Raw genomic sequence first — 12,176 nt, 5'->3', positions numbered from 1 at the left:
CTTTAAACAAAATCACATCAGGTTGAAGGCTTCACTATTATAAGTTTAAATCACCCAAATGATCCAGAGATAGTCTTTCATGGCAGATATCCAGTTCACTGCAAAACACAGACACACACCCAGCTCTTTGCAAAACTGAAACTAAAAACCTGCCAAAATGGCTGACTGAAAGCCAAGCCCCTCTCGAACTCTCTGACATCACTGTTTTCTTAAAGGTACATTGCTTAAACATCCATATCTTAAAAGTACTCTCACATGACAAAATATACATTGACGACACCCACTTTATCTCAGCTCTACCTGTCTTGATCCCTCCACTTGTCACACTACCTGTCTGACATCCGGTGCTGGAGGAACAAACTATTTCCTTCAACTAACTGTTAGGATGATCAAAACCGGTCGCCACATTACAATGAAGCACCTTGAGGTGTTGAACTACATTAAAGGTGATAAATGTTGGGCTGGATTCTCTGTTTGTGGGACTATGTCCCCACGCCATCATAAAAACTGTGGCCTTTTAGGCCAGAAAAACTGGCGTGAAAGGGCCATATATTCATAGCCCTTTTGGGCGCTAGCAGTGAACCTCATAAAACCAGCAGCTTTTACTGCAGATACAGGCCCCTGCACTTCCAGGTCAGAGGCTGTGCGTGCGTGCGGTGGCAGCCTCCAGTGGCCGTGACGTGCTCTATGGCTGATTCAGACTGCAGAGCTGGACCTTCAACGTAGTGCCCCCGATCGGCCGCGCGCCTGACCCGAACCGCCTACCCAAAAATTTCCCGTTCACGTCTGAGGTCCCCCCTGCCCTCTGATTGGTCCGCCCCCTACCAGGGCGGCCGCGGACTGAGTCCGCAGCCTCCACGCTAGTATCCCGACTGGCAGGACCATGTTAGATCCACGCCGTCGGGACGTCAGCCACTCGGGGGCGGAGAATGGCGGGGTGCGGAGAATCCAACTCGTTGCTGATGAAAACCCAGTTGAGGGAATTTTTGAAGGGTGGACAATGATACAACTTATCATCTTAGAAAAGGAAAGAAATAGTTTCCCAGGCGAGCATTCACGGATTTAGAAGTTCAACTGACAAAACCGAAAGGGTTTTGTCATTGCTGGTACAAAAGGGATGATTTTCTTCATCTCACTCCCAGCGGTATCTTTTGGGTGTCCACTGCATACAAAACCTGCTTCAATCTCTGATATTTATTTCCAACTTGTTGGTCAATGGTGGAAATGGTATAAAATGTGTCATAATGAACTAATGGTTCTTTTAGTCCTCCTCTCTCGTCAGCTTTTATACTGTCACCATGGCAGGTTTTGGGGTGGCTATTCCTGTTGACTTTAGATTGAAAATTTCAAGGACAGCGGAGTTAAACCGAAGATTCATTTTCAAATTCAGTCTCTTTCCTGAACTGAAATATGAGGCAGGCCTCGCAGTTCTCACTTTTGCCATCGCAAGAATTGGGCCCAGCTGAGAAATGCGTAGCTCTAATCCTGAACTCTTTGACAGGTCTGCTTCATCGTGTGCCGTTTCGACCACCGTCTGCTAAAATAAGCCTCTGGCCGTTATTGACAAAATTGCTTCCAATGTGGACTGGTCTCTTGTGGCCTTGACTCTACTAAACAATAACCTTTTTGCACAATTAAGTATCTGGCACTGTTGTAGTCAACATCCAAACATGGCAACGTGAGGGATTAGTATCTGCTCTGAACTAATTTGGCCAAAGGCTGTAAGAACACACTGAAAGCCGAAACACGGCAACACCATCAAGCCATCAAACTGACATCTTTCAGAAAGAATGATCAGAAAAATGTATTTTGCCTTCTTGCTGGCTTCTCTTATGCCCAATTAGAAATGGCAGGTTTAAAAAAAACATGAGCCCTACAGAATCCTCGCTGTCATCATTGTGGTGATGTGCATCAATGGAAATGCATGTAGGCTAGCTAGACACTTAGAAGGAGCACCAAAGACATTACACACACACACTCAACCAACAGATCGGGTAGATAGGAGACGACCAATGGACATTCACGATACACACGGAGGTGACACGACCACAGGGGGGCATTACACCAACCCATATATAAAGGACACCACACACATGATCTGCCTCTTGCCAGTGTAGACAGTCAGTGAGTAGAGACACAGGGTTGATTCAATATCACTCCCACCACGTGGATTGCAGCAACTGGTTAGTCAGTCTGGGTAGCTATAGTAGGATTAGCAGTAGTGTCGAACCCGAGTAATAGAAGTGTAAATAGTTTAATAAACGTGTTGAAGTTATCTCCACGTCTGAACCTTCCTTTGTCAAGTGCACCACAAGGAAGCCGCTTATGTTACACCTACAACATAATAAATCATGGTACCAGGACTGAACTGTTTCAATCCATATAGCCATACCTCAGCGTACAGTGACAACCAGCAACGATACCCAGGCAAGATGTTCGAGATCCGGGTACCGCAGCAGCTCCAGTGCCATGGCGATCTCCGCAAAAACTGGCGGGTATTCCGGCAAATGTTTGAAATCTTCCTGGTGGTAGCCGAACTAGAAGACCTGGCCGATGCTGAAAAGACAGAGCTTCTCCTCACCATCGCCAGTGCCAGAGCAGAAGAAATCTTTTAAAAATTCAAGTTCTCCAAGGGGCAAAACAGAAGCGACTTCCAGGCAGTCCTGGACAAATTCAGCAAATACTGTGAGGAAAACACACTCTAACCAGCAAGAAAAGGTAAGAGAAGCGCCAGTACTCACCACGAGGCCGAGATCCCGGAGCAGAGAACAGTTTTGATTGGTGGCCATCTTTCTGAAGGGACTGCACTTGAGCAGTTGCGCGAGAAGCACACAGAACGGGAATGTCCGTTTGCGCATGCGCAAGACGCCGCGCATGCGCAATCACGAAAACGGCCATCGGTACAGAAACAGCGTATGCGCAAACGCTTCCTACGTATGATGTCACATGCGTCATTACGTCAGAGGCCCTGGACCACCCCCATTTAAAGGGGAAACGTCCTCAATCAAAGAAAAAATGTTTTAAAGCCGTAAAACAACCTTCTTTCATCTAGAATGACAACACAATGCCTCAAATTGAACCAGGAAATGAAAATAACCTCCGATGAACCCTGCAACAACCAGTTACCTACGCCCAAACTGATGATTCCGACCTTGAATACTTCGAAACCGACCTTTACATTTTCTCTGGACCTCGCTAGCCCAATGCCAGCTCCTACGCAAACAGTGATGATATCACCTCAGCACTTCGCTTTACCGCAAACCCACGGATAACCTCATGATGCTCCACTTCTCCAGCTTCCATCCTAAACACATTAAAGAAGCCATCCCCTATGGACAAGCGCTCCGTATACACGGGATCTGCTCAGACGAGGAGGAGCGTAACAGACATCTACAGACGTTGAAAGATGCCCTCGTACGAACGGGATATGGCACTCGACTCATCGATCGACAGTTCCAACGTGCCACAGCGAAAAACCGGACCGACCTCCTCAGAAGACAAACGTGTGACACAACCGACAGAATACCCTTCGTCGTCCAGTACTTCCCCGGAGCAGAGAAACTACGTCATCTTCTTCACAGCCTTCAACACGTCATTGATGACGATGAACATCTTGCCAAGGTCATCCCCACACCCCCACTACTTGCCTTCAAACAACCGCGCAACCTCAAACGAGCCATTGTTTGCAGCAAACTACCCAGTCTTCAGAATAGTGACCACGACACCACACAACCCTGTCATGGCAATCTCTGCAAGACGTGCCAGATCATCGACATGGATACCACTATTACACGTGAGAACACCACCCACCAGGTACGCGGTACATACTCGTGCGACTCGGCCAACGTTGTCTACCTCATACGCTGCAGGAAAGGATGTCCCGAAGCGTGGTACATTGGCGAGACCATGCAGACGCTGCGACAACGAATGAACGGACATCGCGCAACAATCACCAGGCAGGAATGTTCCCTTCCAGTCGGGGAACACTTCAGCAGTCAAGGGCATTCAGCCTCTGATCTCCGGGTAAGCGTTCTCCAAGGCGGCCTTCAGGACCCGCGACAACGCAGAATCGCCGAGCAGAAACTTATAGCCAAGTTCTGCACACATGAGTGCGGCCTCAACCGGGACCTGGGATTCATGTCACATTACATTCATCCCCCACCATCTGGCCTGCAAAATCCTACCAACTGTCCTGGCTTGATACAATTCACACCTCTTTAACCTGGGGTTACCCCATCTCTGGATCTGTAAAGATTTAATCACCTGCTAATGCTCGCATTCCTAGCATTGTTTGGCATCTTTGAATTTGTCTATATATGTGTTTCTGGAACAGACCTCTTCATTCACCTGAGGAAGGAGCTGCGCTCTGAAAGCTAGTGACATCGAAACAAACCTGTTGGACTTTAACCTGGTGTTGTAAGACTTCGTACTGTGCTCACCCCAGTCCAACGCCGGCATCTCCACATCAGTGATGATATGGTCCTAGACGACAACGACTCAGACGAACCTTTCACCTTGGGAGGCTACCTCAGTACCAGATCCGAACCGCAACTAGACGTGTTGCACATTGACGACCCTGACGACGACTTCTTCGGATTTGAGGATCTTCAGCCCAGCAGATATGACATCTTGACTCGTGAGTGCAGGATTATGCTGCGGCCTGAAACCAAGAGACGGAGAGTGGTACAAGCCCACAGAGAGCGGCCTGCTGCCACACAGAGAGTGGTCCACGCACCGCTCAGGGTTCCTGACTCTACGAAAGAATACATGCAAGACTCCACACCGCAGTCCTTGCATGAACAAGAAGTGACTCCAGTGTCACAAGCCTCGACAGCGCGCTCGTGGGCAGACTCCACAATTGCAGAAACGGAAGACTCCAGAGCGCAGTCCTTGCACGAACAAGAAGTGACTCCAGTGTCACAAGCCTCCACAGGGAGTCTCGTGGGCAGACTCCATGATAGAAGAAACGCAAGACTCCAGAGCGCAGTCCTTGCACACACAAGACGTGACTCCAGTGTCACAAGCCTCCGCAGGGAGCTCGTGGACAGCCTCCACGATAGAAGCAACGCAAGACTCCGACGCGCAGTCCTTACAGGAACAAGACCAAGAGGGTCTAGCAACCTCCTCTGACCAACTAGCGGCAGATGATGCAAGTCTGCCATGCTCAAGTAAACAGCAAGAAGACTATGACAGTCTACCACGCTCCAGTGCACAGCAGGACGACCATGACGGTCTATCATGCTACAGTGAAGAACAAAGCGACGATGACAGTCCAAGCCCAAATGAAGGACAACAGCAAGACAATGACAGTCCACCCACATTGCTTGCGCCACCAGATGAAGACTCTGACAATTTACCCAACCCAAGTGAACAAAAAGTAGCTACTGAGGCTCTACTCACGGTATGTGAGACGAATGACGACAGCATCCCACTTCCCATGCAAGATGTGCAAAGTGATAGACCTCAGCTAGTGTGTACAGAGGAACTCGCCGATCACTGTGAGACCACTGGTGACTCCGGTGACACCATGATACTTCCACCCTCATTCGCTCGAACCTCTCCACAAGTCAACGCATTCCTACATGTTCCGACTCCAGACGTGCAGCTTCAAGAAATCTCAGCTGACTCCAGTGAACCTGCTAAGACTCCAGACGGGGAGCATCAACAAACCAACACTGAATCAGTTAAGACAGACCAGACTCCAGATGGGGAGCAACCAAACGCCGACTCTGATTCACGTAAGCCGGACTTTACTCCAGACTGGGAGTGCCGCAACCTCAGTGATGGCACGCTCAGGGTGACAGCAGATGCCACAACGACAGGAGATGGATCACTTAACAGTTATACTGGGTCAATAATAACAAGCAGCGGCTACAGTTCAAGAGGAATACACCAATATTCACCACAGCTATATCCACACTTTTTTTCCACACCAGCAGTGCAACCAATGACAGCTCATGCTGGACAAACCCAGTATTCAGGCATGCAGCAGCCAGCAGGCTATGCAGCATATTCTCAAACAGGCCAGCACTACGGATTGCCCACTAATGGAATCAACATGGAAGGAGGACTACCGCAAGCGCAATCTGCACTACAGACTGGATGCCTTAGTTACAGCCCAGGATTTGCTGCACGCCAGCCTGGCCAGACGGCATATTCCTATCAGATGCAAGGTTCTAGTTTCACACCATCACCAGGTATTTATGCGAGCAGCAATTCTGTTTCCAATTCGACAAGCTTCAATGGTTCTCAGCAGGATCACCCTTCCAGCTCAGCATGTGGCCAGAACCAGTATGTACAGTCTTATCCAACTTCAACATATGGCACATCCATGACCTCGAATTATACTGTTGATGGTACCTCTTCAACGTCAACACCTTACCAGCTACAAGATGCCATCCGACAGCACCATCACAAACATCGGAAAAAGAAAGGGACTCCAAATCAGACAGCGAAGTGATTTGACCACTTCTTGGTTCCTGTGGCACAGGGACGTTGATGGACAAGAGAGACATTTGACCATGATGATTGATGGTTTTTGGACTCACACAAATGATTTGGACTTATTGTTTAATCACTGTTCCCATGACTTGCATACACCTTAACGTATCTACCTGTTACCTGTTTTTTGTTTAATTTTCTCAAAGTGTACAGAAAATATGTAACATATAAAAAAGGGGGGGATGTGGTGATGTGCATCAATGTAAATGCATGTAGGCTAGCTAGACACTAGAGGGAGCACCAAAGGCATCACACACACACACACACTCAACCAATAGATCAGGTAGATAGGACACGACCAATAGACATTCACGATACACACGGAGGTGACACGACCACAGGGGGGCATTACACCAACCCATATATAAAGGACACCACACACATGATCTGCCTCTTGCCAGTGGAGACAGTCAGTGAGTACAGACACAGGGTTGATTCAATATTACACCCACCACGTGGATTGCAGCAACTGGTTAGTCAGTCTGGGTAGCTATAGTAGGATTAGCAGTAGTGTTGAACCCGAGTAATAGAAGTGTAAATAGTTTAATGAACGTGTTGAAGTTATCTCCACGTCTGAACCTTCCTTTGTCAAATACACCACAAGGAAGCCGCTTATGTTACACCTACAACATAACAAATCAATCATTCTTTCGGTATCATCCAGCAATTCCATAGGATGGAAGGAATGTTTTTACTTCATGAGATTACTCTCCTTCTAATAGATAAATTTAGCTGGAGATTCATCCACCAGAGTTCTATCAATGGTTTGAATATTGGCAACAGAGGATGTAACCCGAGCCAGCTTGCTGTATTTAACTTAAAAGGTTAATTGTTGCAAATTAAATTGATATTTTTGAAGCTCAATACTTGAAAATGAATCCACTTTTTCCTTGACAATTTTCTCTTTCTAATGCCGGATTAAATTATTCCATCAGTTGCTAGTTTTACATAAAAGGATTGTACAAGTTTCACCTTTCAACAGAATGCATTGGTTTTGAAATCACACTGTGTGACATTAGCAATGAATGCATGGATGCATTTGTATCAAAATCCTTTGTCCGCTCTTTTATCAAAGCCGCAGACCAGTTTAAATTGAATTCAAATATCACCAAAGGAATTGTGTACAAATGGTACAATCTGCTGATTACGAATGCACAGAGTAATTTCTACCCAATTGTTTCCGAGCTGACATCTTGCAAAACTAAATCAAAATTTGGTTAACCCTTACGTCAACGATGTACAGGACAGCACAAGGATATCAAGAAACTTAATTTATTTCAAGTTAATCTTGACAAGCACAGGGATCATAGGTATTAAATTAACAGAGTTCCGCTCTGCCACTGGTGCCAGGAGTTAATAAATAATAATGTAGTGCTCATTTGCGGTGGTGTCAGGCAAGGATGTACGGATTGCCATGCTTGGATGGGCGATGGCGTGGGCGTGGAAATGAAATGTACAAAGAATGGAAAATCATGTCGTTCGAGGGATCTTCACTCTCAGTTTGGGGCTTACAGATGAGATGCTTTGACTTTATTTTCCTGCTGCAGTCAGTGGATGTGTTGTTGGAGGAGTTCATACACACCATCAGAAGGAAGTGGTGCCTTAACTTTGCAAAGAGCTGAGTGGGTTTTGAAGGCCACTGAGCAGAAAATCTGCTCTCGGGTCTTGCGGGCTATAGGTGCCTCGTGCTGCACAACAGAGAGTTGGAGCACAGACAGCAGACTGGTAGGACTGTGCCGCCTCCTCCAACCATGCCAGCAGCCGCCCCACAGGGTGAGGAAAGTGCTACCAGTGGCCTTCGAGGACTCCGTCACTGCTGCCAGTCAGCATTGGATTTAGCTGGGATGCACGCCATGATCGAAAGGATGAGCAATTAGCACAAAATTTGCATGCTGCCTGCATCACTTCCATCAGGCATGGACTGTTGCACATTGCGCTCCCTGCACCTGTAAATGGACAATATACAATTTTGAGCCCTGGGTAATTTTCCAGTCATTTAATTGCTCTCATTGATACGTCACTGCTTTCACTGACACTTTACAATTCATGCTTCAATGGATTGTATCTGTATGATATAACCTCCTGTAATATATCTATTTACGTTGACTGATAAAAATACGACAAGGATCTTGTTGGACCTGATGTTTTACAGGAGGACCCATCACCAGACTGTCCTCTTCAGCTAGTATCCTTAACTATCCGAGAATTGCTGAACCCAGCTATTGTGATTTTACGGGGGGGGGGGGGGGGGCTCCAATTCAGCTCAGGCAGAATGGGGAATCGAACCACACGCCAACCATCTCTCAAACTGAGATAACTGGCCCCCTGCAATTTGTGTTAATTGTGTTATTTGCCCACACCTGTCTTGTACACAAATACAGCCACCTTCATTTTTGCATCACAAGTTTAAACTTGCAGCACAAGTATAAGTAACAATTTTCAGCAACTAATGAATAATAGTGTTTGAATGGAAATGATTGTGTCAATTAAATGTGTGTTTTTGCTCTACATCCTCCTACAGTATGTCAATTATAGCTATTTTGGGGCTTACCATGTGGAGTACTCTGGGAATGTCAATTTTCCAATTATACAATACAATTGTCATTATTTTATATTCATTTTGTGGAGTATTGAGGAATGGATGCAATACTCTTCAAATACTCATAAAAAATATGCTCCTCAATCACTTCTTTTGCAACAGAGAATGTATATATAAAACATTTGTCCTATTTGAAACTTGTCCTGTGCTTTCTGTGAACAAAATAATAAATGTAGCATTATATTTTCAAGGGTATAGTTAATTATCGTTCATTTGGACGAATATGGCCACTGCTGAATTTCAAACGACAACCAACATTTTCTTTTCCACATAAAATATTTTAGCTCTCGCAACTCCACCAACCTGCAACTCGATCATAGACGCTTTAATGAACTGTATTGCTGTTTTCTTCAAGAGGACTGCTTCTTAAATGTCAACATTATCTTTCAGTAGCGGCTGTTGACCTTTCTGACAGGTGAGGCAAAGCTGTAGATGTCTAACCATCCAGCGTGTTACCATGGCAATGGGCATTTCACGTGTGTACAAATGTGTTTTATTTTCTTGGCCATAGCTATCTTTCGTTATCCAAAGAAAACCAAGTCAAAGAAAAGAGTTGAGAGGGATTCCGATAAACAGACAGGAGGAGAGGAAAGCCATCAAACACTTTTTGAAGCCAGCTCCTTTTCTTGAACTAGTTCCTCCTCATCTTCACTTAATAAACTTCCATCCATCTCACTATTTTAACAGCTGCATTCCCTTTCACTCCACATCCTCACACCTGTGCCTGAGTCAGCCCCACTACCCACCAAAGGCCCTTCTCAGGGTATTGAATTACAACGGTGTGGCGCAAACCCCTCTGTTTGGGGCTGTCCTGCTCAGCTGAGCATTGCGCTGCTGTCGACTCGTGGGCGGCACGGTAGCACAGTGGTTAGCATTGTTGGTTCACACCTCCAGGGTCCCAGGTTTGATTCTCGGCTTGGGTCACTGTTTGTGCGAAGTCTGCACGTTCTCCCTGTGTCTGCGTGGGTTTCCTCCGGGTGCTCTGGTTTCCTCCCACAGTCCAAAGATGTGCAGGTTAGTTGGATTGGCCATGCTAAATTTCCCTTAGTGTCCAAAAAGGTTAAGTGGGGTTACTGGGTTATGGGGTTAGGGTGGAGGTGTGGGCCTAAGTAGGGTGTACTTTACAAGGGCCGGTGCAGACTCAATGGAGACTCCTTCTGCACTGTAAATTCTATGAATCCCTACTTACCTGGCGCACACATTTCTAGGTGAGGCAGTGCCTCACTTGCCTCACCTCACAAGCTACCTCTGCTATCTTTCCAACAATTGGATCAGTGCCATTTATTAAATGCTATCACCGTTCAGACAAACGAGAGAGATTCTCCAGCATAGACTGGAGCTTTAATTTATTATTTCAAAAAGTATTTCCACTTCCTGGTGGATTGGCCATGCTAAATTGCCCCTTAATGACCAAAGGGTTAACTGGTGCTCTTTCGGAGTGATGGTGCAGATTCGATGGGCCAAATGGCCTCCTCCTGCAAAATGGGGTTTCTATGATTCTATAATCATGACATTTAGCTAACTCATACATTACTAGTTTTATTTTATTCCCAGGCATTTGTCTGCTTCAATTCAGAATGAAACCCTACCCTGATTCGTCTTTTTAATTACCGTTCTGTCACTTTAAACAACACATCAATATCACCAAAACGTGCACCTGTGACTGGGCAGAAATTTCATTTTCTTTGTTTATTTCAAAGTTGCTTTTTCTACATTGCCAACAGCTTCAGGCTCCTTGTGCTGACCATTTAAAAAAAAGGTTTCCAGCTCACAAACTACAACATTGGCATAAACCCCAGTTTTACAGTAATTCCTCTTGTGAGATGACCCGTGAATTACTCAGATGTCTTGCCAGCACAGTCTGCCAGCATTCCCTCGGCTTTGACTGGGTTATTAGTGATGAACAGATGTTTGCCCTGGCTCCCATCTTACACAACAAACATCCAAATATTTCCGTCTACCTTAACCTATCTATTGAATCCTTTTCTTGGTTATGTTGCCTCAACATTTTTTGTGCATTTTGCATTTTGTTTTACTCGCTCACGGGGTGTGGGCGTCGTTGGCTGGGCCAGCATTTATTGCCCATCCCTAATTGTCACTGAGAAGGTGGTCCAATTCGTGCCCGCATGACTTCTACATAAGAGGGGCAGGGCATCGCAGAGGGGTGGCGCATGAAGTTCCAACCTGTTAATGAGATTTAAATCCATGTGAATGATGGTTTTGCTTGGACCTGCTGGCATGGGGTGCAGACCTCGATAAGGGCGGCAGCATGGTGGTGCCATGTGTTGGAATTGGCGCCGGGCACAGATCTCAATTTGTCCATCGCTATTCTCCACCCGATCGCAATTCTCGCTGCCGATGGCGGGAAGAGGAGACTTCAGGCCATTATTCTTTTCAAAAATTCAAAGCCTTTCTGCCTACAACTTAGATTGCCATTGTCTCAATTTTTGTCCAGAAGTACATAAGAGTTAAAAACAACCTTAACTTACAAAAATATTATCCCAGCTTAACTGGATACAACTCTGTGAGGGTCTGCTGGTGATCACAAGGCATCTTGTTCGAGGGAGGAACAAGCCGCTCAATTCGAACACAAACATCAGATGGATTTGTTTAGATGCGCGTCAGATTGTCAGAACTCCCTATTTATACATTTTACTGGTGATGCTTTAGATTAATCACCAGACACAAGTGTTGAGCCAAGAATGTCCTCATTGCAAACACTGACAATTCTGCAGTACGAACATTGTGATTTACACTATTTTGGCCCTGTGGTGGTTTTGCTATTAGAATACTTTGAAAGTTTTGTAGTCAAGGTACCATACCAGAGATTTCTAAAAGCATATGAAAACATGTTGAAATTATATTAGGATTCTTTTTTCTCATAGCTTAATTGTATAATGCAACGCATATGTTACAATTCAATTTATTTTTTGGATAATGTTTCACAAAGGATTTGGAAAAAAGTTACTTCAAAACATTTGGTCTTAAAAGTAAACTGCATCCATTTGAGTTTTTAATAAAAACAGTGAAACATGCCATTAAAAATATAATGTGATAAGCTGTGATGTATTTTGTT

General features: G+C 45.5%; 1 protein-coding gene across 2 annotated transcripts in view; it reads right to left on the bottom strand.

Moving 5' to 3' along the window:
- Nucleotides 1-12,176, bottom strand: part of LOC140408389 (serine/threonine-protein kinase 32B-like) — a 510,363-nt gene that overhangs the window by 116,131 nt on the left and 382,056 nt on the right. The gene's annotated exons all lie outside the window — the stretch shown is intronic.

Source organism: Scyliorhinus torazame, chromosome 3, assembly GCF_047496885.1.
Source record: "Scyliorhinus torazame isolate Kashiwa2021f chromosome 3, sScyTor2.1, whole genome shotgun sequence".
Taxonomy (NCBI): Eukaryota; Metazoa; Chordata; class Chondrichthyes; order Carcharhiniformes; family Scyliorhinidae; genus Scyliorhinus; species Scyliorhinus torazame.
Note: the sequence above shows the minus strand (reverse complement) of the source record. Positions and strands in the feature narration are given on the sequence as shown.